Raw genomic sequence first — 619 nt, forward strand, 5'->3', positions numbered from 1 at the left:
AGCTGGGCGTCTGCCGACAGCCACCCGCCCTCTGCGGGGACATTAATCTCCGAGGGAGAGACGGGCATGTCTGTCCTTCTGCCCCTGCCCTCACTGTCTGCGAACAGAGAGCTGAACGCTGGGCATCTGCTCCTGCAGCCCCCGCACCTCACCCCCAGTCCCGGGCCTCACCCCCAGCCCCCCCCTCACCCCCGGCCCAGGCCTGACAGTGCGCCAGCCTTCGGTTCCAACGAGACGTGACTGGTTGGCACCCTTGGCGCTTCCCGTGTCTCCCCGAGGACTGTCTATCAAAACGAAGATGGGGCCGAGCCGGCGTGGCTCCGTTGTGGAGCATCGACCTTTGAACCGGAGGTCACAGTTCGATTCCCGGTCGGGCCTTGTTGGTAAGAGCAGGTGGGACCCAGCTCTCATGGTGTGAGCACTGTGGCCGCCTTTAGGGAGCGTCCGGCCCTGGCATCGGCTTGCTCCATCCTGGCGGTGTCCACGGAACATAACCGATCCGTTTCCCTATTTCACTCGTGAAATCGGGGCCTTGGTGCTGTCAGCACCTCTCCCAGGTCCCAGACACGAGCCCAGAGTGAGCGTCTGACTCTAGGGCTGTGTGCCCCTAACCATCTCC

The sequence above is a fragment of the Myotis davidii genome, unplaced genomic scaffold (assembly GCF_000327345.1).
Source record: "Myotis davidii unplaced genomic scaffold, ASM32734v1 scaffold211, whole genome shotgun sequence".
Classification (NCBI taxonomy): domain Eukaryota; kingdom Metazoa; phylum Chordata; class Mammalia; order Chiroptera; family Vespertilionidae; genus Myotis; species Myotis davidii.